The sequence below is a fragment of the Balaenoptera physalus genome (assembly GCF_965194825.1).
Source record: "Balaenoptera physalus genome assembly, chromosome: 14".
NCBI classification, from domain to species: Eukaryota; Metazoa; Chordata; class Mammalia; order Artiodactyla; family Balaenopteridae; genus Balaenoptera; species Balaenoptera physalus.
In genome coordinates, this window is record NC_138893.1 from 79,612,066 (window position 1) to 79,639,912 (window position 27,847).

The following is a 27,847-nucleotide window of genomic DNA, read 5'->3' on the forward strand; positions in this document are numbered from 1 at the left end:
GTGGCGGGAGAGGGTTCTCCCGGAGGGTGCAAGCAGACACCAGCTCTCGGGGCTGAAGCGGTCACCCAGACAGGAAGGGCGAAGGCCTGCACAGGGGTGGGTGCCAGCTAGGGTTGCAGAGCCAGGGGCCTAGAAGGTGTCCCAGGGGAGTGGCGGGAGAGGGTTCTCCCGGAGGGTGCAAGCAGACACCAGCTCTCAGGGCTGAAGCGGTCACCCAGACAGGAAGGGCGAAGGCCTGCACAGGGGTGGGTGCCAGCTAGGGTTGGGGACGTGCCCCAGGTGGCACAGCAGGCTCCTCAAAGAGGAGATCTGTGACAATAGAAAGCACACGTCGGGCTATGAGGAGAGAACCAACAGGGCATCCCAGGAAAACCTGTGTTTAACTGCCTGCTTGGGCTTCTGCCAGTGACTGCACCATGACTGGTGGGTTTTTCAAGGCTTATGAGGGGGTTTTGTGCGACATAGGAAAGAAATGTGTGTAGCTTGTCTTCCAGAGAGCACAGGGGTTTGCTTCTGGAGACGGTGGTTCTTTGTGCTGAATTTGCTCCTGGGGATTGGCCCAGGGCCACGGAGAAGGAACTGCGGCAGCTGCAGATCTACTCCCTCTGGAGAACGCTCCATGGATCCTGTCCTCCTTCCTTCCCTGCCCAGAGCCAAGTTTATCGCTCTGGCTCTTCCTTCCCTCCCATGAGGCCTTGGAAAACCAAGGCTGCTTGGTTGGAAGTGAGACGATAGTGAAAACTGGGGCTTTGACCCTGCTTTCTGGCTCCGTGCACTTGAGAAGGAAGGTCTACTTCTGAAATGACAGCCTGTTCATCTCAGTGTATCAAGCCCCTGGAAGAAACAACACAAACCAAAGAGATGGGCATCTGTTGAGCAAGAAGATGGTTTGGATGATTAAAGAGATGGATGTGGTAAAAGAAAAAGTAGGGGAGAGTCAGAGAATTCAAGCAGTATAATGTACTTACCTTCTTTGGTCATTCCCTAGTTGACTCCCCAGGTTCTGAGTTAGTGCCACTAAGGCACTTAGCGTAACCCTTGGTTCTTGGGTCTGTGTTTGGGATGAGTGCTTTCCCTCCCATGCTGACGTGATTTTGAGTTAGGAATTCCTGACCTGAGTGACTTTTCGTCAATGCTCAGGCTTAAATTCTGTTAAAATTAGTTTGATCCCCACGCCCATGAGGTTAACCTACAGATTTCTCTTAGGGTGCCAGTGATGTGAAAAAAGGCCATTTTTCACATTCAGGCCCCCCCACATCTCTGAACTAAGGTGGCCTGGTTGAAGACAAAGTGTTGAGTGCATTAACACGCTCACTCAGGGTTGCCCCATGAAGCCTCACCACGGATTCTGCTTCTCTCACCCAACCTGCCAAGAGCCACAGAGCCACACGGCTGGCTTCCTGGGAAGTAAGCCACAGCTGATCAGATCCAGGACTGCTGGAATCCAGGCAAGGGCCAGGGAGGGTGGAATTGGGTGGCGGGAGGGAACACCAGCGCCCACCTTGCTCTGTGTGACACATACGTGAAGTGGGGGGGAGGGACCGTGGCATCCATGTGCTGCTGTGAGTAATAAAGGCGGCACTGGGACTTCCCTGGCAGTCCAGTAGTTAGGACTCTGTGCTTTCCATTGCAGGGGGCACGGGTTCCATCCCTGGTCGGGGAACTAAGATCCCGCATGCCACCCATTGTGGGTGGCCAAAAAAATGTTTTTAAATAAAAAAATAAAGGCAGCACCGCCAGGAGCCTCCTCCTGCCTCGGCGAGCACTCCCTGACTCCCTGCGTGAGACCTGTAATTGCAGTGGCTGCAGGCCCGGGCTCGGGTTCAGAGCAGCACGCGGTTCCAGGAAGGGGCACACCCCCAGTGAGGAGTGAGATACCCTCCTCCTGGTGCTGCCAGCCCTGCTGGGCCCATAGGCAGCGCTGGCCAGTAAACCCTACTCCAGGTTCCCCACTGTGCGTCCCAGGGGTGGGAGTTAAAATTCTCCCTAATGTGATCATCCGCCCTGCCCTGGCCTCGGGCTTTGTGCAAGCACCGAACTCAAACACCAGATAGCAGTGTATTCTCAAGAGTGAGCTCAATAGAAGGTTAGGATTTTATTGTGGCCTGTTTGGAAGAAATAAGAAAAACACATTTAAATTCCGTCTCATCCATTAGCAGACACATGTTTCTGACTGGTGATCCGTCCAGTTCTTGACCCTTTTTCCATCCTTCGTACCAGGGGCTCAAAAGAGCGACTGACTCAGTTACGGTCCCCACCCCCTACCCCCCCAGTTCTCCCCACTTTGTTCAGGACTTTGGGGGCGGAAGAGACATTCTGGAGTCTTTCAGAGTCTGTGTCAGAGTTAAATAAATTACAGCGCTGTGTTTCTATTTCAGGGTTTATCCATTTGTATTCACATTGATTCATGTCTGATTGAACCTGACACTATGTGGAATGATGATTTTTCTTGAATTTTTGTTGTCTCTTGGCAGAACTCTCTTTTTCTACCAAAACTCAAAAGAAGAAAACTTGTTATACAAAAAAGTGTAGCAGTTCATCCCTGTGGGTTGTGAAACAGGGTGATTGGGATACATGTGAGCTGTAACTCCCAAGATAATATTCCCGCCACAAGCCCACCTCTAGAGGTAAGCAGTGAGCACCCAGCGCTCCCCCCACCCCAGTGTAGCTAGTTCAAACCCAGTGGGACGCAGCAAAGTGACCCCCACACCCGTGCCCTGGAGATGCCACCTGGCCAGGATCAGGTGTCTAGCTTAACTGTTCTTTCATTCATTCGACTAGTAAAGGCCTGCTATGTCCAGAGTCTTGTCATAGGTACTAAAAGTACAGCAGTAGACAAAACAGGTAAATCTGATACTAATGCATCTAAAAAGAATTCTTCAGCAGAAAGGGGTGGAGCAAACTTGATAAAAATGTGTCCAGCACAGGGTAGGGTTAAAGCTGCAAAATTCCGTATGACCTAGCAACCCCACTAGTGGACATATATCTAGAGAAAACCATAGTTCAAAATGATATATGCTCCCCAATGTCCATTGCAGCACTATTTACAATAGCCAGGACATGGAAACAACCTAAATGTCCATCAACAGATGAATGGATAAAGAAAATGGGGTGCCTATACACAACAGAATATTACTCAGCCATAAAAATGAATGAAATTGTGCAATTTGCAGAGACGTGGATGGACCTAGAGACTGTCATACAGAGTGAAGTAAGAGAAAATTATCGTATATTAATGCATATATGTGGAATCTAGAAAAATGGTAAAGATCTTATTTGCAAAGCAGAAACAGATGTAGAGAAGGGGGTGTGGGATGAATTGGGAGATTGGGATTGACATATATACACTATTGATAACTATATACACTATCGATAACTACGTATAAAATAGATAACTAATGAGAATCTACTGTATAACACAGGGAACTCTAAAATAGATAACTAATGAGAATCTACTGTATAGCACAGGGAACTCTCCTCGGTGCTCTGTGGTGACCTAAATGGGAAGGAAATACAAAAAAGAGGAGATATATATATATGGCTGATTCACTTTGCTGTACAGCAGAAGCTGACACAACAGTGTAAAGCAACTATACTCCAATTTAAAAAAAAAAAATGCAGAATTGAGGGCCTGGCTCCTTTGGGCAGGCTCAGTACATCAGGCCTCACCAGGGCAGAGAATGGTCCCTCTGAGCCAGCACAGCCCCCAGGTTCCAACCCTTTTATATAGGCCCTCCATGCCCCATTTGACCTTCCCTTGGGCCTGGATTCTGGAGGGTGTTCCCTGAGCAGAGGACACGAGCCTGTAGTTAACTGGGAAAGGATGCAGCTATCCTTATCCCACCACCAACATAAAGTTAATAAGCGGATATTACACTTTCGTTCTGTGCCAGGTGCTGTCCTGAGCCCTCAGAGAAAGTCCCTGCATGCATGGGATTTACCATCTGATCAGGTCGTCAGGGTCATCTTGTGGTTAAGAGCCTGGGTTCAGACCGTCGGAATTCAAATCAAAATTTCCCCTTTTTACCTGGTGGCCTTGAGCTAATGACTTAACCTCTTTGCCTCACTCATTTATAAGATAGGAATGCCATTTATTGGTACCTAACTTATAGGGTCATTGTGAGTTTCAACATGATTATGCATATAAGGTCTTAGTACAGTGCCTGGCACAGAGTACATGCTCATTAAGTATGTTTGCAATTATGGTGACTATCACTATTTTTACTGAAAAATATGATTTGCGAATTCACAAGTAAAACCCAGTCCTCTGACCCTTTTTAATTCACTCAGATGGAGCTGTCTTTTGCGGCCTTGGAAATAGGGTCTCCCTAGACATAACTCCTGGCTCACTCTCTGCTCAGTCAGTTCCTAGGAAGTATTTCACACGAGGGACAAAGAAGGCGAGGGAAGGGAACAGACATTTAGCAGTCATGTGGCTGAGGGCTTGAACATTTTCATTTAGGCCATGAAGTAAATGGGATCTCATTTGAAGGGTTGTGGGTAGTAAGACCAAAATAACTCAGACTTTTTATACAGAGATGTGGATATTGACATATTTATTTACATAGGTGTATTGTATAACAGGGTGTCCCTCTCTTAAAAAGAGAGGTTGCCATTGAAAAATCATCAGCAAAGAATATATTAAGAAATTGGTAATAATGGCCACCTCTGGGGATAGAAACTGGAAGACTGAAGGGTAGAGGCATGAGGTGACTTACTTTCCATTCCTTTCTAATGTTGTACTTAGGTACTTAAGTACTTAGGTATTGCCTTTTTTTTTTTTTTTTTTAAATCAATATCTGATGGTAAAGGAATCAAGTCATCTCGGAGCAGACTTTGTTCTGGAAAGTGATGAGTGTCCTGTCCTGAAAATAGCTGAGTGATCCCTTCCAGTTATATAAACATAAATCAAGTAGGCACCAGATATTCAGGGAGGAGGACATCGTTATCAGGATAAGTTGACAAGAAATCTAAGTTAACACAGGCTTGGGACTTCCCTGGCAGTCCGGTGGTTAAGACTCTGCATTTCCACTGCAGGGCGTGCGGGTTCCATCCTTGGTCAGGGAACTGAGATCCCACATGCCGCAAGGCGCGGCCAAAAAAAAAAAGTTAACACTGCCTTAAATACCTAGGATTTTCTTTTCTGACATAAAAAGACCACAGAGGGCATTCCAGGATTGATATAGCAGTTTCACAAAGCTGTGGGGGACCCAGGCCCCTCCCAACCTCCCCTTCCACCAGCCCTAGGATACGGCCCAGCCCTCATTCCTCATGGTCCAAGGTGGCTGCTTGAGCACCAGGCGTTAGAGCCAGAAGAAAAGGGGGAAGAAGCGTAGCACTTCCCTTGAAGGAAAGTTCCCAGAAGTTAACTTGGCATTTCTGTTTACATCCCCTCAGCTGGAACTAGCCAAACCCAGTTCCCAAGGAGGCTGGAAGATGGTCTTTGGGTTTTGGGTGGCCATGTAGGGGCTTCTGTTAGCAAAAAGCATGGAGAGGAGCAGAAGTGGGCAACAATTGTGTCTGCCTGTGGAGTATCAGGACTTTTTGTTTTTTTTTTTTTTTTTGCTTGACAAAAGTTGGGAAATTTCCCTAAACCCCTCAGAACTGGAATGTTGCTGGGGGGTGCAACCATGGAACCTCTTCCTCTTCAAAAGGGACTGAGACAGCCCCCCCACCCCCCTGCCGGCCCTTCACTCTCCCCTTTCTTTTCCCTTTCTTGCAAATTTTATGCCTGAGTTTTTGTTGTTGTTTAATAATCTGACATTTAAGGGACTTCCCTGGTGGTCCAGTAGCAGGGGGCCTAGGTTCAGATCCTTGGTCAGGGAACTAGTCCCACATGCCGCAACTAAGAGTTCACATGCCGCAACTAAAGATCCTGCACGTGGCAACAAAGATCCCGTGTGCTGCAACTAAGAACCAAGGCAACCAAATAAATAAATATTAAAAAAAAAAAAATCTGACATTTAAATTAGATCACATTCCTTAGTAGACTGTTCAAGATGTCTCTAGACTGATGGAAAATGTAACGGTCAAGCGTTCATTCAATAAATAACACTGTTTATTGCTCGCCTACTATGTCCTGGCCCCAGTACCAGGTGCAGGGTATTAAGTGGTGAACACTTCCATGGCTCCTTTCCTTATGGAATTAATGTAGTCACATCACTATCCAACAGAAATATACTAGAAGCCACATATGTAAGTTAAAATTTTCTAGTATCCACATTTTTTAAATTGTGAACTTAATTTTAATAATCTACATAATTCAACATATCCACAATATTTCAACATGCAATCGATATAAAAATTATGAATGAGGTATTTTACACTCTTCATACTAAGTTTTCAAAATCCAGTGTATGTTTTACTCTTAACAGCACATCTCAAGTTTCAAGTTCTCAGAGCCCACATGTGGTTAGGGGATACTGTATTCAGATTGAAAAGCAGTCTGGACAAGACAGTAAACAAATGGACAATTACAAACCGCGCTAAGAATCAAGGAGACAGCTGCAGTGATGGAGAAGGAAGAGGAGGCCTCTGTGAGCAGTGACAAAGCTGATTCCTGAAGGATGAGCAGAGCAAGGGTATGAGCGTTCCCAGGCAGAGGGGCCAGTGCGCAGGAAGGCCTGTGGAAGGAGGGAGCCTGGCCCCCCAAGGGCCGCCAGTGGGAGACCAGCCACATCATCTCCAGGAGCTGTGACCTGGGGTCTGAGCTGAGGCCAGGCCCCAGAGAGTGCCCACGGCCTCCTGTCCCTCCTGAAGCTGCCCACTCGGCTCCTCTACTCACTGCCCGAGGAACTTGCAGTGAATACCTCTTGAGGCTTAAACTGGCCTGAAATCATTTTCTGTTGCCTCTGAACCTGGCCCCAAACCCAAGGCCTATTTTTTTTTTTTTTTTTTTGGCCGCACCACACAGCTTATGGGATCTTAGTTCCCCGACCAGGAATTGAACCCGTGCCCTCAGCATTGAAAGCACAGAGTCCTAACGACTGGACCGCCAGGGAATTGTTCCCAAGGCCTATTTAAAGGTGGATAATCTACACTCAGAGAAGTCAGAGAGAGGCTAGTGCAGAAGGACTCGTCTCACCGCCTACTTAGGAAGCTTGTTGGCACAGAGTAACACTTGGTATGCACTCTGTACACTGTGTGCCTTGGACCTGTGCTTCCAAACTTCTCCATTTCCTTGAGGGGAAGCCAGGAGTGAGAAGAATCACGCCACTGCGCCCTTCCGTCTGCACCACCGCTGAAGAACGGGCCATCACATAGCACTTGAGGTTGACATTAGAAATAAAATAAACCGGACTCCCCAGATAGACTCCACCAGTCTCCCAGGCGCTCAAGACAAGCGGTTTTTTCAGTTTTCTGTAAAACAGTACTCAGGGTAGGTACGAATTTGCAGGTTTGCTGATAAATCCATTGGTCCAGCAGAAATACTCCTGGACTATCCAAGACTCAAGCTGTAGTCCTCACTCTGCCTGCCATTAGCAGCACTGCCTTAGGCACGCTGCTTCCTCCTTTTGGTCTCAGTTCCCCAGTCTGTAAAATGGACATTAAACCCTCATCCATGCCTGTCTGCTTTAATGCATCTTCTGAGGAATCCAGGAAACTGGAAGACTCAACTGTTAACTGTGCTGCCAGAACACATGGAAGGAGCCAGTCACAACTGATGGAGCCTCCAGCCTTCGCCAGTTCTTCTCACACCTCACTCTTAGTCCCTTGGGCGAATTGTCCCAAGACCGCTGTCCCAAGAACTGGGCCCCAGGAGCCCCAGCCCTTGTGGCGGTGCATGCCACCGCTTATCCTGGCACTCTCTAGCCCCCTTCCCTAACCCTGCGCTTAAACCACCGTTTAGCCTACAGAGTTAATTATTTTGCTAATTATATCTCCCCCAGTAGAATGTAAGCTCCAGAAGGACAGGTATTTTTGTTTGTTTTATTCGCTGCTGTAACCTCAATGCTTAGCACAGTACCTGGCATGTAGTAGGTGCTTTAAAAATATTGTGGTTTTTTATTGTTGTTGTTGTTTTTTGGCCGTGCCGCTCAGCATGTGGGATCTTAGTTCCCCAACCAGGGATAGAACCTGTGCCCCCAGTAGTGGAAGTACAGAATCCTAACCACTGGACCGCCAGGGAATTCCCTAAAAATATTCTTTGAATAAGTGGGGTGGATCCAATCTGAAATTCCCTCTCAGTAGAGTCAGGGAGTGAGGGCCTTGGAGCCCAGCAGGCGTGGACTTGAATCCCTGCTCCGTCACTTTCCAGCTTCCTCGCAGCTGCCTCTCGTCCTGAGCCCCCAGTCCCGTTAAGCATCTCCTGCTTGCTGCAGGATCTATTCAGGGACTGCAGGAGCCTGACTGCTGCTTGTCCTTGCACCACTTCCCAAAGGCTCAAGTCCACCTTTGCTGAGGGAGGCCCCCTCGTAGCGCTAGAACCAAGGGCGAGGGGCCCGGACCACCGCCTCCTCCCCTCCTCCCATTTCTGCTTGCAGGCCTGGGCCCCAAGCCTGGCCCCAAACATAAGAGCCGGAGCCAAATGCTTCTAGCATATACCACCGTGGGTGATTTATTTAAGGGTCTCCAAATAATCACTTAAGTGTCACCATGGCAACCTGAAGAGTTGCCATGGAGATTGGAGCAGGAAACGTCCCCATGGAGACCCCTGGGAGACTCTCTAGGAAATCATTACCAGGTGGATGGGGCTTGGGAAAGGGGAGCTGGACAAATAAGGGAGCCCCACAGTTCTGTGTGCTGGCAGGAGAAGGGGGGGTGAAGGGCCAGGGTGGGAAAGACCAGCTTAAAAAGGCAGCAAGTTAATGATCTCCACCGACTCTAAGGGACCCGTGTGGTAAATAACTTCTATTGTATGCACAGAATATATCTGAAAGAAAAGACAGGAAACTAGTAAAAGTGGTGGCTCCCAAGAAGGGGGTGGAGGAGAGAGATTTTTCACTGTATGTTCTTTTGTATACTGTTTGAATTTCTTTTATTATAGGTATGTAGATATTAAATATTCCAAAATTAGGGACTTCCCTGGTGGCGCACTGGTTAAGAATCCGCCTGCCAATTCAGGGGACAGGGGTTCAAGCCCTCGTCCTGGAAGATCCCACATGCCGCAGAGCAATTAAGCCCGTGCACCACAACTACTGAGCCTGCACTCTAGAGCCCACGAGCCACAATTACTGAGCCCGTGCGCCTAGAGCCCATGCTCCACAACAAAAAGAAGCCACTGCAGTGAGAAGCCCGTGCTCCGCAACGAAGAGTAGCCCCCGCTCGCCGCAACTAGAGAGAAAGCCTGCGCGCAGCAACAAAGACCCCACGCAGCCAAAAATTAATTAATTAATTAACAAAAAATAATAATAACAGTTTGGTAATGTTGTATAATAAAGTTAATCTCAAAAAAAAATAAAAGTTCTCATCACAAGAAAAAAAATTGCAATGATGTAAGGTGATGGATGTTAAGGAAACTTACTTTAAAAAAAAAATTCCAAAATTAAATAAGTTATTTACAGAGCATTTACTATGTTAAATATATTATATCCTCAAAACAACTCCATAAAGTAGGTATTACCCCCATTACACAGATGGGGAAACTGTGCTTCAGAAAGTGGCCCACAGTCACGTAGATCAGTGGGAATCAAACCCAGGGCTCTCCAGCACCCCTAAGCAAGTCTGGATTCTCTGATCTGCCACTGACATGCTGAGCACCTTTGGGTAACTGTCACCCCTCTGGACCTCACTTTCCTCACCTATAAAATAGCTTGGCACTTTGGACTGGATGAAGGCAAACGTGCTGCTACCTCTGGCATCCTGTGACCATGGCTCTTTAGAAGGATTTCTAAGCGCTCTTATCACAGCCTGTCTCTTCCTTTTCCTCTCCCTCACCCCACTCTCTAATCCCACCCACAGCAGTGGATCTTCAGGGTTCTAAAGGAAACACATAAAGAACTCAGAATGTCAAGCCAGAAGGACTTGGGTTTTTTAAATTTTTTTTAAATTTATTTACTTTTTTTTGGCTGTGCTGCACAGCATGGGGGATCTTAGTTCCCCGACCAGGGATTGAACCCACACCCCCTACCGTGGAAGCACAGTGTCTTAACCACTGAACCGCCAGGGAAATCCCCAGAAGGACTTTTGAAGAACCTCTAGATCCTGTCTTAGCAAAGGAGGAGGGTGTGGCTCATGAGAGGGAAGGCGAGCCACCAGGGAAATGCAAACCCAAACTGTGAGATCCCTCCGCACACCCATTAAGATGACTACAGTCAAAAAGACGAAGGGTAACAAGTGTTTGTGAAGCTGAGAAATTGGAACCTTCATACACTGCTGCTGGGGAAATTGGAAACTTCATACACAGCTGTAAAATGGTTCAGCTGTGTCTTAGCTTGAGCTGCTACAACAAAAACCCACAGGCTGTATGGCTTAGGCAACAGACATTCATTTCTCACAGTTCTGGACACTGGTAAGTCCTAGATCAAGGTGCTAGCATATTCAGTTCCTCATAAGGGTCGTCATGCTGATTTGCAGACAACCACCTTCTTGCTGAGTCCTCACATGGTAGAGAGAGGAAGCTCTGGTATCTATTCCTCTTCTTAAAAGGACACTAATCCCATCATGGGGGCACCACCCTCATGACCTCATCTAAACCTAATTATGTCCCAAAGGCTCCACCTTCTAATATGTTAAGGCTTCGACATATGCATTGTGTGGGTCAGGCAAACATTCAGTCCATAACAAGCCACTTTGGAAAACAAGTCTGGTAGTTGCTCAAAAGGTTAAACATAGGTTTACCACATGACTCAGCAATTCCATGCCTAAGTATATCCCCAAGAGAATTCAAGAATATTTTAACACAAAAACTTGTACATGAATGTTCATGGCAGCATTATCTGTAATAGACAAAAAGTGGGAAGAACCCAGATGTCCATCAGTGGATGAACAGATAAACAAAATGTGCCATACTCATAGTGGAGTAGTATTCTGCCACAAAAAGGAATGAAGTACTGACACATGGTACAACGTGGATGATCCTCAAACACATTACACTACGTGAAAGAAACCTCTCACAAAGGATCACACACGACCACATATTAAGTGATCCTATTTATATGAAATGTCCAGAATAGGGAAATCTATAAAGACAGAAAGGAAATCAGTGGTTGCCTAGGGCTGGGGGGATAGGAAGGTTGGATGGTGACTGCTAATGGGTATGAGGTTTCTTTATGGGGTGATGAAAATGTTCTAAAATCGATTGTGGTGATAGATGCACGACTCTAAATATTCTAAAAGCCACTTAATTGTATACTTTAAATGGGTAAATTGTAAGGTGTGTGAATGATATCTCAATAAAGCTGTTTTAAAAAAGGGAGTGAGATGGACTTCCCTGGCAGTCCAGTGGTTAGGACTCGGCACTTTCACTGCCATGGCCCCGGGTTCAATCCCTGGTCGGGGAACTAAGATCCGGCAAGCTGTGTGGCACAACTAAATAATAAATAAATGAATGAATGAATGAATGAATGAATGAATGTGAGAGGGAAATTACTACCCCAAGGTCACACAGCCTTAGTGGCCACTCTAGGACCTGCCTCCTGGCCAGCCTCCTCTCACCCCTTCTGCTCTGTATAAGAGGGGCCAGCAGGGCCTCTAGGCTGCCTCCGAAATGAGCAGGTGCAAACTACCGGGGGCTTCATATTGTGCCCTCCTACCCCTGCCCACCAGCCACAGCGGCATTCTTTTTTAATTGAAATATAATTGACTTACAATGTATTTGTTTCAGGTGTACAACCTAATGATTCGATATTTTTATACATTATGAAATGATCACAATAAGTCTAATTACCATCTGTCAGCATCAGAGTAGCAGTCTTTAATAAACTGGACAGCCTCAAGATTTCATTTGGAGAAAGAGTTCCACAGCCAAAAGGAAAAAAAGGTAAAATTTCCAAGCCATCAATGAGAGAAGGTATTAAGGAGGGAAGGCAAAGTGATTAAGAACCTGGGCATCAGCCTTGTAGGAAGCATCTCTTCTTATTCTGATGCTTTGACATCTTGGGGCCTATGCTGACCCTGAAGAGACTGTGCTTCTCAGGAGTAGCCAATTCCGAAAGATAGTAAAGGGCTCTCCAGTGAGTACAACTTCTATATGCAAACTAGTCAATTCAGACAGAGCCCATACACCAACCATCCTCTTTATCAAGACCTTACAAACTCTCACACTCTAGGTGACTATTTCCCTGTCCTAGTCATCCCAGAACCAGGTATCAGACAACTAGGGGCAGCCCTATGCCCCAGAGCCCACTGAAATTATTCAAACTAGTCAGTCCTATGGCTGCATACTTGTCTCACCTGTGTTTCCTGCAGAAACCACAATAAAGGCTCTTGCCCATGTTCCCTCTCCCCTCCTGCCTCCTGACTGACTGACTCTGGTGCTTCCTGGCGTGACCCTGCATGGTGTGCCCCCTCCTCTTGGGAACTGTGAGTAATATACTATCTTTTCTTTCTTTTTTTTTTAATTGAGGTTTAACTGACGTGTAACATTATATTAGTTTCAGGTGTACAACATAATGATTCAATACTTGTATGCAGTCTGCCCTCTGTATCCAAGGGTTCAGCAACCATGGATTCAACCAACCGTGGATCAAAAATATTCACACACAAAACAATTCCAGAAAGGTCCAAAGAGCAGAACTTGAATTTGCTGCACCAGCAATTATTTACATTGCATTTACATTGTATTTACGACTATTTACATGACATTTACATTGTATTAGGTATTATAAGTAATCTACAGATGATTTAAAGTATACGGTAGGGGCTTCCCTGATGGCCCAGTGGTTAAGAATCCGCCTGCCAATGCAGGGGACACAGGTTCGAGCCCCGGTCCCGGAAGATCCCACATGCCGAGGAGCAACTAAGCCCATGCACCATAACTCCTGAGCCTGCGCTCTAGAGCCCGCGAGCCACAACTACTGAGCTACATGCCACAACTACTGAAGCCTGCCCGCCTAGAGCCCACGCTCCGCAACAAGAGAAGCCACCACAATGAGAAGTCTGTGCACGGCAACGAAGAGTAGCCCCCGCTCACCACAACTAGAGAAAGCCCGCGCACAGCAACGAAGACGCAACGCAGCCCAAAAAAATAAATAAATTTTAAAAATAAATAAATAAAAAATAAAGTATACGGGAGGATATGTGTAGGTTATATGCAAATGCTATGCCATTTTATATAAGGGACTTGAGCATCCGTGGATTTAGGTATCCTCAGGGGTCCTGGAACCAATCCCCAGGAAATATCGAGGGATGACTGTGTATGCAAAATGATCACCACAATAAGTCTGGTTAACATCTGTCACCATACATAGTTACCAAAAAAATTTTTTTTCTCATGATGAGGACTCTTAAGGTCTACTCCCTTAGCAACTTTTTTTCTTTTTGGCCACGCCACGCAGCTTGTGAGATCTTAATTCCCTGACCAGGGATCAAACCTGAACCCCCAGCAATGGAATCGTGGAGTCCTAACCACTGGACCACCAGGGAATTCCCTCTTAGCAACTTTTAAGTATGCAATGCAGTGTTATGAAGAATAGTCACCATGCTGTACATATACTATCTTTTCAATGACAATCGTCTCCTGATCTTCTGGCCTCATCATACCTAAATAAAGTCTACATTTTAAAGCAGGCCTCATTCTGCTCTAAGCTTGCCTTGGCTCCCTATGACCTCAGGCAAACTCCTTCACCTCCATGCTTCACTTTCCTCATCCATAAACCCAGGTTACCCAGTTACCCACTGTACCTGCCTCAGGGCCCTCATATATAGTTGTGTTGTATATATAATTGGCTGTGGTTCGCACAAGGGGGCCATGCCGAAGACCCAAGTGGACACTTCCATCTAGATCCTGCTCTGCTTGCCGAGCTATGGATCTGCCAGGAAGAATGAGCATCTAGACCTAATTTGTAAAAAGGCCCAAATGGGTCAGAAGTGGTCCTCGTCCACCTCGTGGGGCTGCCGTCAGTACTAAAAAGAGGTAAGAGCTGTGAAGCACCTAGCACCTAGTACATCACCTCGCACTCCAAAAATAGCGTCATTGTGGTCTCTGGAAGGCAGGAGGGGGCTCCTAGGTACCGTGACAACATCAAGGAAGGCGTCCATTCTTTTTTCTTTTGGGGTGGAGGGCTGTAGGTGTACCTCAAGTTGATTTTATTGAAGTCTCAAAGGAAGATGACCTGAGTTGACACCCAGGCTATGAATTAACAGATATTTGTATGATCACATTCATAGCAGCTTTATTCACAATAGCCAAAAGGTGGAAGGAACCCAAGTGCCCACTGATGGATGAATGGATAAAGATGTGGTATATCAGATACAATGGAATACTGCTCATCCATAAAAAGAACGAAATCTTGCCATTTGCAACAACATAGATGGACCCAGAGGGTATTATGCTAAGTGAAATAAGTCAAAGAAAGACAGATACTGTATGATTTCACTTATATGTGGAAACTAAAAACAGGGACTTCCTTGGTGGTCCAGTGGTTAAGACTCGGTGCTCCCAAAGCAGGGGGCCCGAGTTTGATCCCCGGTCAGGGAACTAGTTCCCGAATGCCGCAACTAAAGATCCGGCAAGCTGCAACGAAGGTCCCACATGCTGCAACTAAGACCAGGTGCAGCTAAATAAATAAATAAATATTAAAAAAATAAAAACAGAAACAAATGAACAAATGTAACAAAACAGAAATGGAGTCATAGATACAGAAAACAAATAGGTGGTTGCCAGAGGAGAGGGGGGTTGGGGGAGGAGAGAAAAAGGTGAGGGAAGTGAAGAGGTACAAATTTCCAGTTACAAAATAAATGAGTCATGGGTATGAAGTGTACAGTGTAGGGAATATAGTCGATAACAATGTTATAACTTTGTATAGTGACAGAGGACAACTAGACATCATGGTGATTATTTTGAAATGCATCGAAATATGGAATCACTATATTGTATACCAAGAACTAACATAGTGTTGTAGGTCAATTATGCTTCAAGAACAAACCAACAAACTCATAGAGAAAGAGATCAGACTTGTGGTTATCAGAGGCAGAGGGTGGGGGGAAAGAGAATTGGATAAAGGTGGTCAAAAGTTACAAACTTCCAGTTATAAGATAACTAAGTACTAGGGATGTCATGTACAACATGATAAAGATAATTAACACTGCTGTATGTTATATATGGAAGTTGTTAAGAGTAAATCCTGAGTTCTCATCACAAGGAAAATAATTTCTATTTCTTTAATTTTGTGTCTATATGAGATGATGGACGTTTACTAAACTTATAGAGGAAATCATTTCATCATGTATGTAAGTCAAATCATTATTCTGTACACCTTAATCTTATACAGTGCTGTGTGTCCATTAAATCAATAAAACTGGAGAAAAAAAAAAGAGAAAGGAAATTCTGACATATGCCTCAACAGGGATGAACGTTGAGAACATTATACTAAGTGAAATAAGCCAGTCGCAATAAGACAAATACTGTATGATTTCTGCTTATAGGATGTACCTAGAGCAGTCAAATTCATAGAGACAGAAAGTACAATTATGGTAGTCAGGGCTTGAGGGGAGGGGGAAATGAGGAATTATTGTCTAATGGATGCAGAGTTTCAGTTTTGCAAGATTGAAAGGGTTCTGGAGATCGGCTGCACAACAACGTCAATGTACGGAATGCCACTGAACCGTACCCTTAAAGATGGTTAAAATGGTAAATTTATGTTATGTATATTTTATCACAATTTTTTTAAAGGCATAGCCAAGTCGTACTTCCCAACAAATCCATGCACATGGTAGTGATTACTGTTCCCCATCTTGTCCTATAGCAAAACTGTTCAAGGCAGTGGGAAGTGATCTTTAAAGTGTTTCTCCACTGGTGAGGTCACGACCCTTGTTTAGACTCCCTTGGGACTGGCGGGCTAGCACTGTCTGTGACGTGGGTGGGACACTTTGCTCCCCTGCCCACAGCCGCTATTACACTTTTATTTTTGTTTTGTTTTTGGGGTTTTTTTTAAAGATTTAATTTTGTTTATTTTTGGCTGCATTGGGTCTTCGTTGCTGCGCGTGGGCTTTCTCTAGTTGCAGCGAGCAGGGGCTACTCCACATTGCAGTGCACGGGCTTCTCATTGTGGTGGCTTCTCTTGTCTCAGAGCATGGGCTGTAGGTGCGCGGGCTTCAGTAGTTGTGGTGCACGGGCTTAGTTTCTCCGCGGCATGTGGGATCTTCCCGGACCAGGGATTGAACCCGTGTCTTCTGCATTGGCAGGCGGATTCTTATCCACTGCACCACCAGGGAAGTCCCTATTACACTTTAATTACACACACACACACACACACACACACACACACACACGCACACACACACCCCTGTATGTAGGTGCATTTGCTAGTAGGACAGGAGAAAATAATACCTATTTTAATCCGGAGTTCTTTGTCTTCTCCTGAGGCTCAACTTTTTGTTGACCGTTCGTTTTCACTTTTCACAAGTTGCCTGTTCTTAACACATGAGATTAACCAGGAGAGCAGGTGGGACCACTTTGTTTCCTAGTGCCATTGGTGTTTCAAACTTCATTACCCTTGTTTTGATAACTTGCTTTGCCTTTGGCATCAGGTTTATTCAGCAGAGTTCCTGGTAACAAGAAATAGAAACCAAATCCTGCTAATGACGTGGAAAAGTTTTGTTTTGTTTTGTTTTTGGAAACATATCAGGCAGCTCACAGAATCATCACGAAGGCTGGAAACCCACAATGAGAAAATGGGCAAAGCCCAAGGGCGAATGGCAGCAGAGAGCCAGTTGGGTCTGATTAGGATCCGAGGCACTGTGCCAGTGGGTCTGGTGCTGCCTTAGTCCCTGCTGCCAAAATAAGGAGGGCGTGCAGGAGCATGCAGTTGGTCATGACAGCCACCAGGGACCAGGGGACAGGGGTAGCAAGGAGAGGCCTTCACTCAATGGAGGAAGGGGGGATTTAGATGCTGGGCTGTCCAACAGGTGATGCCCACCAAGTACTTAGCAGGATACAAAGCATCTTCATGTCCATAAAAATAATGGTCAGTGGTCACCATTTTCTTGAGCTTTGCCATGTAGGAAGCACCCTGCTGAACCCGTTAAATGCTCTGTCTGTTAACTCTTACAGTGGTCGTCTGAGGTTGGTGTCGCTCTCGCTGTTTCATAAATGAAAAAACCAAGTTCTAGGAGAAAACAAAAACAGAAAACAGAGAAAATGGAGTGGAGGAAATGATCAAATAAATACTTGAAGAAACTTTCCCAAAGCTGAGGGACATGCACTTCCAAATTAAAAGGGCCCATTGAGCACCTGACATAATGGATGAAAATAAACGACCCATATCAAGACAAATCATTATAATTCAGAACACGGAAGACAAAGAGATCTCACCAAAGGGAGAGGGACTAGGTCAGGAATTAAAATGGCTTGAATGTCTCAACACAAGCAGAGGAAGTGAGAGGACACTTAAGCAATGCTTTCAAAATTCTGCAGGAATATTACCCACAACTTGGGACTTCCCTGGCGATCCATTGGTTGAAACTCTGCGCTTCTACTGCAGGGGGCACAGGTTTGATCCCTGGTCGGGGAACTAGGATCCCACATGCTGAGTGGCAAGGCCAAAAGAAAAAAAAAGAAAAAGAAAATTACCCACAACTTAAAATTTTATATCCAACCAAACTATCAATCAAGTTTGAAAGTTAAAAAAAAGAAAAAAGTTTCTGTCACTTAAATGATCTTTGATCAAAAAATTTTTTTCATGTACTTTACAGGCTACTGGAGGATGTGTTTCACCAAAATAAGTTTGTAAACCAAGCAAAAGGCTGACAACAGGAAAGAGGAATCTGACTCAGGAGAGAGGTGTAGAGAATGCCCCAGGATGTTGGTGAGGAGAGATTGCTAGATTAAACACAACAGGCCTAGAGGGCACCCAGCCTAAATCCAATTAGGTCAGGAAGCTCCAGGAAAGATTGCTTCAAGAAAATGAAATTGGTAGAACATCATCTAAAGGTATTGAGGGGAGATTTCAACAACTGGAAGAGTTTGGCATTGAGTACAAAGAATACTAAGTGAATTGGGGTGAGGGAGGATGATTATTAACTCCAGGGAAAATAAAAATTTATGCATGAGAAGAAATCATAGTACATCCCATAGCTTATAGTGTAAACACATGGGAATAGTGTTTACCTGGTGGTAATAATGTAAACACCGACTGTTGCTCTAACCAAATTATTATATGGTTATATTGGGAGGATGGGGGCCAGGAGGGTGAGTGGGTTGTTGGAGTGGGGAAGACGATAATAAATAGTCCCTGAAACTGAAAAATCGTGAAGTAGTAATAAAACAATATTATTTAGGAAATTATGGCAGATGCCAAAAGAATGAGCCATAAAAATTGAAGGGGGAGAGCTCTGATGAGGGAGAGAGCTTTTTCATAAATTTTACACCACTGTTTGACTCTTTGAGCTATGTGAATGAATAACTTTAATAAAAATTAAAACTGTGCCCTGATTTCTATCTTAGGATGTACAAGCTGAGGCAGGCAGACACAGGAAGCAATGGTAAAGAGATACAGACGAAGAATCCGGGATCCTAAAAGAAAACTTTAGTTGTAGACAGGGAAGGAAAGAGTACATACAGGTAAAAGGAACAGCTGTACTTCCAGAAACAGGCAGGCTCTGGCTAATATTGTGACCTCTGTAGACTCATCCAGGAAACTGGCACACAGAAGATGACCTTTGAACTTGACCTTCCAGGAGGCAGCCGTGTTCTCCAGGGCAGGTAGCACGGGATGGAGGTCCCTGGAACGCAAAGCAGCCATGTCCCCACCCTTTCCTCTGCTCCTCTTCATCCTCTCCTCCTTCCTCCACCGGCCCCTGCTCAGGCCCCTCAGGAATCCTGCCTGGAGGTGACAACTTTGTGCTCAGACTTGCAGAGATCAAACTGGCTGAAGGGATTAGGGTGTTCCTCAGAGCCAGCAGACAAACCTGGCTTTGCTTTTGCGCCCCACTCCCGCCCCCCACATCCTCTGTCCCCAGTCATGGTCATGTTTGCAGTATCTAGGCAGACAGCTCAGCTGACCCACCTGTGCAGCTTCCCCAGACATTCCTCACCCAGACGGTGGTGCCGGGAGTGAACCTGCAGAGAAAGGGAAGGTATTAGGGGAGAATTAAGGTGAGGAAGTGACTCAGCCCAGCATAAGCCTGCAGGCATCCGGAGAGCTCTCACAAGGCAGTGTGGCCGCTTGCTTCAGCCTTGCAGTCGGCCTGGGAGTGTTGCTGAAATGTGACTCTCCCTGCCCCACTGAGCACTGAGGGTGGGAGGGGAAAGTTGGCTGGGCTCCTGCTCCCTTCCTCCACCCCCAGAGCAGGGGAGGGGGCGGGATGGGGATGGGCTTGGGGGTCCTTGGATTTTGCATGCTGCATGCCGGGGAGCTTCTTTCTCCTGGATTTGTTTGCTTTATGCAGAGTGGAGCCAGGTTGTAGAGGTGACCCTACGGAGGGGCTGCATCTCCCCCACCCTCAAGGAGCTGCCCACCAAGGGGACCAAGGGTGGGCCTTTGGGGCTTGGTAGGCAGGAACCATCTCCTTGGGGCTCAGAGGAAAGCCCCAGGGAGTGTTCTGTAGAGAGTTCACGTGTCTCGAAGTCAATTCAAATTCAGGTTCTTGACCTTCATCAAGACACCAGTATACTGGAGACTATTTCTTCATCAAACAAACCTTGGTAGCCAAGACGACCCCATTAGTTTGTGGTGAAGTCACTCATTCATTCACTCCACAAACACTCTGATATGCCAGAGTCTGTGCTCATTTAGCAAGAATTTAAAAAAGAAACCATATCACACCCATTAGAATGGCTCCCGTTTAAAAAAATGTCAACTGTACAATTGACCCTTGAACAATGTGGGTTTGAACGGCGCAGGTCCACTTATATGCAAAAATTTTCAATAGTAAATACTATAGTTACTACACGGTCCATGGTTGGTTGAATCCGAGGATGCAGAGGAACCTGGGGTATGGAGGGCTGACTATAAATTACACAAGGATTAACCCTGTGTTGTTCAAGAGTCATTCTACTTCAATTAAAAATTATAAAAAGAAAAACCCAGAAAATAGCACGTGTTGGCAAGGATGTGGAAATGTGGGAACCCTCGTTCACTGTTGGTGGGAATGGAAAATGATGCAACCACTGTGGAAAACAGTATCAGGGTTCCTCAAAATATTACACGGAGAATTACCCTATGATCCAGCAATCCTGCTTCTGGGTATACGCCCAAAAGAATTGAAAGCAGGATCTCAAAGAGATATTTGTACCGCCATGTTCAAAGCAACATTATTCACAATAACCAAGAGGTGGAAACAACCCAAGTGTCCATCGACAGATGACGGGATAAACAAAATGTGGTAAATACATACAGCAGAATATTATCCAGCTGTATAAAGGAAGGCAATCCTGTCACATGCTACACCATGGATGAACCATGAGGACATTACACTAAGTGAAATAAGCCAATTACAAAGGGACAAATATTGTATGATTCCACCTATATGATGTAGTGTACCTGGAGTAGTCAAATTCACAGAGACAGAACGTAGAATGGTGGTTGCCAGGGGCTGAGGGAAGAGGGGATTGGGAAGCTGTTCTTTAATGGGTGCAGTTTCAGTTTCGCAAGATGAAAAGAGTTCTGGAGATTGATTGCACACCAATGTGAATATACTTAACACTACGGAACTGTATACTTAAAAATGACTAAGATGATAATTTTTGTTATGAACGTTTTAAGCACAATTAAAATAATAATAATTTTAATTTTTTATTTTAGAAAAGAGACACAATTCCTCCACTAACATACCCAGATCTAGCTGGGTAGAGGGACAGGAGCACAGCCACACAATATAACACCTGGCACGTAACAGGCGCCCAGAGACCATTTGTTGAATACTTGGTAGAAAGTGCTGTAAACAATATTGAACGTATTATAGGGAAGCACACAGGAAGCAGCATTTCATTTTGCTTGGGGTGGAGAGGGGTGGGTTACGGAGGAAAGGACATTTGAGCTGCATTCTCAAATACTGGGTTTGACCAGACCAGAGAATTCTGGTTATCACATCAGTTTTAGGACTTTGGGGAAATTCCCTTTGAGCCTCAGTTTCCTCATGTGTAAAAAGGCAAAAATACCAACACGGTAAGGGTGCAGTGAGGATTAAATGAGAGAATGTATGTCAATAGACTAACGGTAACTGGCACATAATGCACACTCATTTAATGGTAACCTCCAGTATCACTGTTTTTATTGTTATTATCATCATTATTGCCATTATTATATTTTGGCCCATGTTGGACAATGGTTGTAAGTTAACGCTAAAAAGGTAGGTCAGGGTCAGATTATGAAGGGTCTGGGAAGAGCCAAAAGTTTGGTCATATTTTTCTATCCATTAGAAGCCTTGGAAGACTTTTGAGGCAGAGAATTTCTGGGATGTTAAAAATGGATTTGCTTGCAGTTAAGTTTATATATTTACCTTATTTACCTAGGCTGGATGTGTGGGCTTCTAGGCCATCCCATCTGGGTTTCAACGCACTGTTTACGTATCAAGGGGCTTTAAGTACCAGTTAATTAGGAGAAGTCTGGGAGAAAAGCTCTAGACTCAAAAAATCAGGAGGAGAGGACCCAGAGAGGAGAATGGCAAAATTATAACTAGAGACAAAAACTTACTTTGAAACTGACCATGTGGGCATTACAGTTTCCTAAGTGAACAGATAGTATAACTTGCAATATTTAAGAAAGTGGCCTTGTTAAATATGTATTTTACTCTCCAATATTTTGTGTTGGGGGTTATGTCCGTGTGTGTATGTTTGTGTGGCGAGGGAATTGGGCAGATCTGCTTAGAAGTGCTCTTCTGAGCAAGGCCAATCTATGGCAGAGATTGTTCATTGTCCTACAAACCCATTCTCTCTTCTTCCTTAATGATGGAACCCACAGCTTTCAGCTGGGCATATGGGCACCAAGGATAAAGACTATATTTCCTAGTATCACTTGCAGTTAATTGTGTCTATGAGATTTAAGTCTGGCCACTGGGAAATAAGAGGAAGTGGAATCCTGTGTGAATTTCTGAAAGTGTATTCAAAGCAAAGGGGTGAAACTTTCTTTTTCTTTCCTCCTTTTTGTTGGCTAGAATCTAGATGTAATGGCTGGAACTCAAGCAGCCGTCTGGGAGTCTAAGCAGCTCAAGCCCTGTGCAGAGGAGAGTGAAACACAATGGAAGGAACCTACACCGTGGAGCACTACACCAGCCTGGGTAGCTGACTAGGGGTCTTCATTTATGTGGGAGAGGAATGTACTTCTATCCTGTTTAATCCACTGTTATTTTGGGGTTTCTGTCACTCACAGCAAAGCATAATCGTAAGTGTCATAGTAGCCAATAAACCTTGGGTTTATTCCCTTCGGTGGCCTCTGAACCATTTTTTGCCTTCAGCTTCCCCCAAACTCTCAGCCTGATGAAGCCAGGGAAGTTCAGTTGGAGTCACAGATCTGTTTTAAAGAGACTACCCTGGCCCACCGAGTGGAATGAGCTCCAGGTGGGAATGCCTAGACTTAGGTGCAACCATTTCAGAAAACAGGCATCACCTGGTAACGTTAAAAATCACATACCCCATGACTCAGCAATTCCTCTTAAATATATTAAAGAGATTTGCGCACGCATGCCATAATACTGTAGGAGTTACATACAGCAGCGTTGTTAATATCACCAAAGACTGGACACAATCCTACTGACCATCAACACGAGAATAGCCAAGTAAATGGGGAGGGAGGTTGTTTATACAATAGAATGGACCACAGAGCAGTGAGAAGGAATGAACTACCACCGCAAGCATCAGCATAGGCAAAACTCCAAAAAATCATGTTGCACAAAAGGAGCACGCCACAGAAGAAAATGTGCAGGTGTAGAAAACTCAAAACCAGGTAACTCTAGACAATGTGTTGTCCAGTGGTATATGCATTCGTGGCTCAACTATAAAGAAAAGCAAGAAACTGGTTCACACCAGATTCGGGACAGAGGTTGGAGGAGGGGAAGACGCGGTGCGGTGGGGGGGTGATGGCGGGGAACACAGGAGGCTCCTGGGCTTCTGGCAAAGTTCTATTTCATAATTACCCTGGGGAGCTGGAGAGGGGGTGACGATGCGGGTGTTTGCTTTGGAATTATTAAAACTGTACACAATGCGTGTTCTGCTGTCTTCTGAATGCGGGAGAGACAGGAAGGGAGGAAGAGTTAAGACTCTGTTTTGACAGTGCAGGGGAGAGAGGATGAATGCCTTTCCCCCTCTTCCTTCCCTCCCCGTCAGCAATAATGACTCATTCCACCACCATTTAGCACTTACTCCATTCTGCTTGAATTACTGTTAGCTGTTAACACGTCTGTCTCCCTCTGTCATTAATTTATTCATTCAGTTGACAATTACTAAAGTCTCCAAAGTGTCAGCAGGAGGGAGGGGTGACAGGAGGGAGTTAACCAATAAAGATGAGCAAACCCGGCTTCTTTGCTCCCCGCAGCTTGGAGACTTTTCAGGGATACAGACAAATCTCCAACAGCGTGGCCTCATTTGGTCCTGTGCCTTCGGGGTCTGGGTTCTGATAGAAGTGGCAGCGCTGGAGCTGAGGGGGGTGACTATCCGAGGGCCAGAGGGGCTTGCCTGCAGCTCTGCAGGCTCTCTGCCCGCCCAGCACAGCAGCGAGGTGCTCAGGGGGTGTTGGCTGGGGCCGGCATGCTAGTCAGCGGGTAACACAAGTGGCGTCGACTACCCCTAGGAAGGGACTTCAGAGAGTCCCGGGTCTGGGTTCACTGTTTACCAGACTACAGACGAGATTCAGCTGGGGTGGGGTTAAAAATTCAGCACCTCTGCCCTGGAGGGCCTGGTCTTGCAGGTTCTGGGTGGGGTCCCAGGAAACTGGATGTCAAACTCACTTCTCTGGTGTCACATGTATTGGCTAGTGAAATGTACATTCTTCTCTCTTTTGAATGTAAGATGTGTTTCCCCGTTTGGGAGGCCCTGAAGTGATTGGTGGGGTGATTCGCAGGGCAGCCTTCCCATTCCCAGAAAAGTGCTAGACCTGAGGTGGACAGGGTCTTCCTTTCTGTCCTCCTGGTATTTCTCTTGGGTTAACATGTTTATGGAGCCAAAATTAATAAACAAGAGAGAAGCCAGCATTTCTCTGAAATGTAAATGAATCTTGCTCCCAACTTTGGAACACCCCAAAGATTCTTCTGTTGGCATCTGTGTCCATCTGAAAACATTCAGAGGCAGTACAGCAAGGTGGTGCAGAGTTTACCTCCAGACCTGGGCCCTCGTTGCTGTTCTCCTACTTGCTACTTGTGAGACCTTGGGCACATCATTTGACTGCTCCATGACTCAGTTTCCCCATTTGTGGTACACACTTCAGAGGGTTGTCCTGAGGATTAATACAGTCCATACATGGCACCGTGCCAAAAAGAATGGTAACTATTACTATTGTGTTTTTCTGGCTTTTGTCTTGCGGTGAGAAGGTGGGGCTAGCCTTGGGTGGAGCCAACCTCAGGAAAGAAGGAATTCATCTGGGGCCAGCTGGCCTCCCGGAATAAAACAGGCTCGGAGAGGCTGGGTGGGGCACCCTGAAACCTAGGAGGAAAAACTCCCTGCAGAGGGCAGAGCTCTGTGTACAGGCCACGACTGGCCTTCCCTAGTTGGGAAGCTTCTGGCTCCTGGTAACTCACTGCTGGGTGGCTTTTTGCCCTCTTTAGCCAGCTTCAGTTTCACCATAGGTATAAGCTGACACCTGTGGGGTTCCTGAACGGGCTCACGTGCTTGCTGTTGGAGTCTGGAAGTCAGAGGGGAGAAACTGAAGACCGAGACTGGTTTCTCAGAGACCTCCAGAGGAGAGGACTTTGGGTGAGTAGGCACTTTTCCCACCTGGGCTTCGGGTTCTTCCCTTAAGAACAATGAAGGAACTGGACCTGTTGATGCGCACACACAGGCACGGAACAAGAGGGGAGTGGGTTATGTGGCTGCTGAATTGAGATGAGAGGTGACCCAGGGAGTGGGGGCCTTATCAGTAGGCTCCCCCACTATCCAAGGCAGTTTCCTCCCAAAAGATTCATGCCCCAAATTAGTATCCTATTTTTACAAGTAAGAAAACTGAGTCACAAAGCAATTCAATAATTAGGAGTTGTGGAAACACATGAAGATAACTCTAAATGAGAATAAGTAAATGCTATCTACGCTGAGTTTGATGTAACAAGTGAGTCGGCCACCATTGCTTGCTTTTGGTGTGTAGAGAAGGGGTAAAATTTTATAGTGGAAAAAGGGGAAGACTTCAGGTATGCTCTGATTGGAGGCTGTTGGCATGGGGTGGATTAACTAGAAGTAGACATCCTACGTGATTGGTTAGGGGGGCATATTTGACTTGCTCCAGTTGGTCCTAAGTTGTAACTAGATGCAGAATTAGGGAAGCTGTCAGTTATTAAGTCCTGGCTGTTTGAGGCTCATTGCTACAGGGGTTGTTGTTTAGTTTCTGCAGACAGATTGGCTGGTTTTCTAAACTGGTTGCTTCAGATTGTGGGTCAGAGTTCTATTTTTATATATGGTTTGGCCATTGTCCATTTGTATACTCAGTCTCTCAGAGGTCTCCATGGCCTTGCACTTAGGCAGCTACCTGTGCCGTGACCTGTTGCCACCAGTGCAGGAACGCCTTGTGTGACTATGCCTGCCTAAACAAGGCCCCCTACTGAGGGCTTTCCCACCAAGGAACAACTCCAGTAAAACTGCACAGAGCTGGTGGTTCCCAGCTGGAAACTGAAGGCCAGTGTTCCATCCCTTCTGACATGCTGTTTCTGGCATGGGTTCATTCTCACCACCTCCAAGAGTCTTACCGGGCCATGGATCCATTTGCATCTGATTTACATGTGTCTGCAGACAGGACAGCTGTTGATTTCTAGCTTATTCTGCAGCAGCTGGATTTCATTCCTCTGAAGGCAGGGTAGTTTTTTTAAAAATAATTTTATTGCAGTATAGTTGATTATGTTGTGTTTAATTTCCTCTGTACAGCAAAGTGATTCAGTTACATATATTCTTTTTCATGTTATTCTCCATTATGGTTTATCACAGGATTTTTATTTTTTGTTCTTTGTTTTTTAACAAATTATTTTTGGCTGCGTTGGGTCTTTGTTGCTGCGCGCTGGCTTTCTCTAGTTGCGGTGAGAGGGGGCTACTCTTCATTGCAGTGAGTGGGCCTCTCATTGCGGTGGCTTCTCTTGTTGCAGAGCATGGGCTCTGGGTGCACTGGCTTCAGTAGTTGTGGCGCACGGGCTTAGTTGCTCTGCGGCATGTGGAATCTTCCTGGAGCAGGGTTCGAACCCGTGTCCCTTGCATTGGCAGGTGGATTCTTAACCACTGCGCTACCAGGGAAGTCCCTATCACAGGATATTGAATATAGTTCCCTGTTCTATACAGTAGGACCTTGTTGTTTATCCATCCTATATATAATAGTTTGCATCTGCTAATCCCAAACTCCCAATCCTTCCCTCCCCTTGGCAACCACAAGTCTGTTCTCTATGTCTGTGAGTCTGTTTCTGTTTCATAGATATGTTCATCTGTATTGTATTTTAGGTTCCATATATGAGTGATGGTATTTGTCTTTCTCTTTCTGACTTACTTCACTTAGTATGATAATCTCTAGGTCTACCCATGTTGCTGCAAATGGCATCATTTCATTCTTTTTTATGGCTGAGTAACATTCCATTGTATATATGTACTACATCTTCTTTATCCATTCATCTGTCAATGGACATTTAGGTTGTTTCCATGTCTTGGCTATTGTAAATAGTACTGCTATGAATATAGGGGTGCATGTATCTTTTTGAATTATAGTTTTGTCTGAGTATATGCCCAGGAGTGGGATTGCTGGATCATATGGCAACTCTATTTTTATTTTTCTGAGGAACGTCCATACTGTTTTCCATAGTGGCTGCACCAACTTACATTCCCACCAACAGTGTAGGCTACTGTGTTGGCTATTGTAAATAGTGCTGCTATGAACATAGGGGTGCATGTATCTTTTTGAATTATACTTTTGTCTGGATATATGCCCAGGAGTGGGATTGCAGGATCATAGGGCAACTCTATTTTCAGTTTTTTGAGGACCCTCTATACTGTTTTTCATAGTGGCTATACCAATTTACATTCTGGCAGGGGTGGTTTTGATGCACTGTCAAAAGCTCTTCTGAGGCTTCTCAGCCACTCTCTGACCCTAGAGATTCTCTCTCCTGCAAGATGGCAGACAAACACAGCTAGGAGGGCTAGGAGGGGCCTTAGGTCCCTCATCTGTAACACAGAGCTGATCGTAGTACTCACTGCCCATAGGCGTAGTGGAGAGGAATTGGGGACTGCAGGAGAAGCCTTCAGTATAGTTCCTGGTGTGTACTTAGCACTCAGGAAAGGGGAACAGTCATAGTTTTCTCTTTGACTGGGGTTGTAGTAACCCCAGAGACACTGGGCCTCTCTGACTGGAGTCTCTGGTCTAGACCAGAAAGATGGAGGTGCTCCGTTAGGGAGTTCCTGAGTGTGCCGATGGGCACCAGGAGCAGGTGGGCTCCTTTCTAAGGTTCTTAAATGCTTTGAATCTCTGATCTCACTCAGAATTTTGCCCTCACCTGGTACTCTGGGCAAGCTTTATCACTAAGTATGAGCCTCTCTCAGATTTCTTGTTTTAAAATCTTAGGGCATGGGACTTCCCTGGTGGCGCAGTGGTTAAGAATCCGCCTGCCAATGCAGCGACACGGGTTCGAGCCCTGGTCC

The 27,847-nt window shown here is 45.6% G+C and overlaps 1 long non-coding RNA gene across 1 annotated transcript; it reads left to right on the forward strand.

Moving 5' to 3' along the window:
* The first annotated feature begins 118 nt into the window (after positions 1-118).
* Positions 119-27,749, forward strand: LOC309643216. The gene is made up of 6 exons (XR_014253625.1): positions 119-914; positions 2,475-2,627; positions 3,039-3,211; positions 11,765-11,920; positions 12,349-12,462; positions 22,195-27,749. It is a non-coding gene; the product is annotated as an uncharacterized lncRNA (long non-coding RNA).
* Positions 27,750-27,847: the final 98 nt, after the last annotated feature.